Raw genomic sequence first — 2,325 nt, forward strand, 5'->3', positions numbered from 1 at the left:
AGAACCATACCCACCCTCGATCCCCCCACCCCCTCACCCCACCACCACCCCAACCTAACACCCCCCTCCATTTCTCCATCCCTCCTGACACCACCCATCACCCCCGCGCCATTATCCCCCCAGAAACAGTACTAAGAAGGCCCTCGACGCCATAACTCGCCGGGTTCAGTGACTCAGGGTTCGAAGCAATACGCGGCGTTCCGGAACACTCGGTGAACTGTTGGGATTGCTTCGCCATGCTGCACCCGAACCCGCTTCACTGCTTCAAGGATTTACTTTCTTCCTTCGGTTCGTTTTGTGGCTTTAAATTCTTTATAAGGAGAAATGGGTGATTTATATAGGATGGGTGATTGGTATATGGGCTTTTGATTCGATGTTTCAGTGGTTTAATTGATTTTTTTTATTTAATTTGAGGATGGGTAAGGGTGTTTGTCTCGCTGTTTCAATATTTCTTTTTTACGTAAGAAATTCTCGGCCAAAAATTAACTAAAAGGAGGTTAAAAAGGCCCACTAAGGTGCCGGTCCGTAAAAATAACAACTAAAATGGGTTATCTCATTGTTCCGTGTGCTTCACTGGTTCACTGTTTCGTTTGTTCGTTTCACTGATTTACTGTTTCCTCTTTCACTGTATCGTCTGCTTATCTTACCTTTTTTTTTTCACTGTTTCATCTGCTTGCTTAAATTCTTTCGCCTGGTTCATTGTTTCGTTTACTTGTTTCACTGCTTCACTGTTCCGTTTGTTTGCCTCATTGGTACACATCTCAACATTTCACCATTTCGTCCGCTCGTTTTATTCCTTCACTGTTCCGTCCATTACATTCCTTCAGTGCCTCGTATTTCACTGGTTCGTCTGCTTCACTGCACCAATAGTTCATTTATATTACTGCTTCGTCCGTCCCTCTGCTTCACTGCCTCTTCTGCTTCATTGGTTCATCTGCTTCAGTGCCTCGCCTGCTTCCTCTCGGTTCCTGGTCACGTTTGAGGTCGCCATATAAGATTCCCGTTTTCTTCCCTACAGCAAATAAATAGCCTCCAAAACTTGAACAGAAAACAAGTCACAGGACACAGAAAACGGGAAACAATTACACGAGGGAAATAATAACGACTTCCTTGTCTTTTCCGCGTTCTCTCTCTCTCTCTCTCTCTCTCTCTCTCTCTCTCTCTCTCTCTCTCTCTCTCTCTCTCTCTCTCTCTCTCTCATTTCATTGTACTATTTCCATTTAAACTTATTATTCTTTTATCTGTCTATCTATTTCTAACTAAATGTCTGTCTGTTTATATATCTATCTATCCATGTCTATCTGCTCACCTATCATCTTTCTATTTATCTATCTATCTGTTGTCTCTAACTACCAATCTTTCTATCTATCTATCTATCTATCCATCCACTTATCCATCTATCTAATCATCCACTCATCTGCCTCTCTGTCTGTGGATCTATCTATACATTTACCTATTCCTTTCCCCTTGTCTATTTATTATCTATTAACACATCTATCCCCATCTATCTGGACTTTTCTACCTCCCTATTAATTCCTCCTCCCCTCACCCCTTCCTCCATCCACTCCCCCTCTCTCTCTCTCTCTCATGACATCACCCATGGAGATTAATTACTGCCAAGGTGCACTGGAGGGTCGAGGGGTGTCAGGGGGGGTATTAGAGCACACCTGTCAGGTAATGCATCACCCTGGCGAGGGGAGAGAGGCGCGGGATGAGGCGCGAAGATAAGGCAGCGGGGAGACGAGGCTTAACGGTGTGCTACTGAGGTCTTGGTGGCGCTGGTGGTGGTGGTGGTGGTGGTGGTGGTGGTGGTGGTGGTAGTTTTAATAGTAATAATTATTTTAAAAGAATGTTTAATAGGATTTTGTGAAAAGAAGCAGAGGAAATAGTAGTAAGTGGTGGTGATGGTGGTGGTGGTGGTGGTGGTAGTAGTAGAGTAGTAGTAGTAGTAGTAGTAGTAGTAGTAGTAGTAGTAGTAGTAGTAGTAGTAGTAGTAGTAGTAGTAGTAGTAGTAGTAGTAGTAGTAGTAGTAGTAGTAGTAGTAGCAAAAGAAAGAGGAGGAGGAGGAGGAGGAGGAGGAGGAGGAGGAGAAGGAAAATGAGAAATAGAAGGAGAGGAAGGAGAAGGAGAAGCGTGAGGAGAAGAATGAGCCAAAGAAGAAGGAGAAAGAAGAGGAGAAAGAAAAAAAGAAAAAGAAAAGAAAAAGAAAATAATAATAATAATAATAATAATAATAATAATAATAATAATAATAATAATAATAATAATAATAATAATAATAATAATAATACCACCATTAATAACAAGAAAAATAACAACAAAATC

Source organism: Scylla paramamosain, chromosome 22 (assembly GCF_035594125.1).
Source record: "Scylla paramamosain isolate STU-SP2022 chromosome 22, ASM3559412v1, whole genome shotgun sequence".
In the NCBI taxonomy this organism is placed as follows: Eukaryota; Metazoa; Arthropoda; class Malacostraca; order Decapoda; family Portunidae; genus Scylla; species Scylla paramamosain.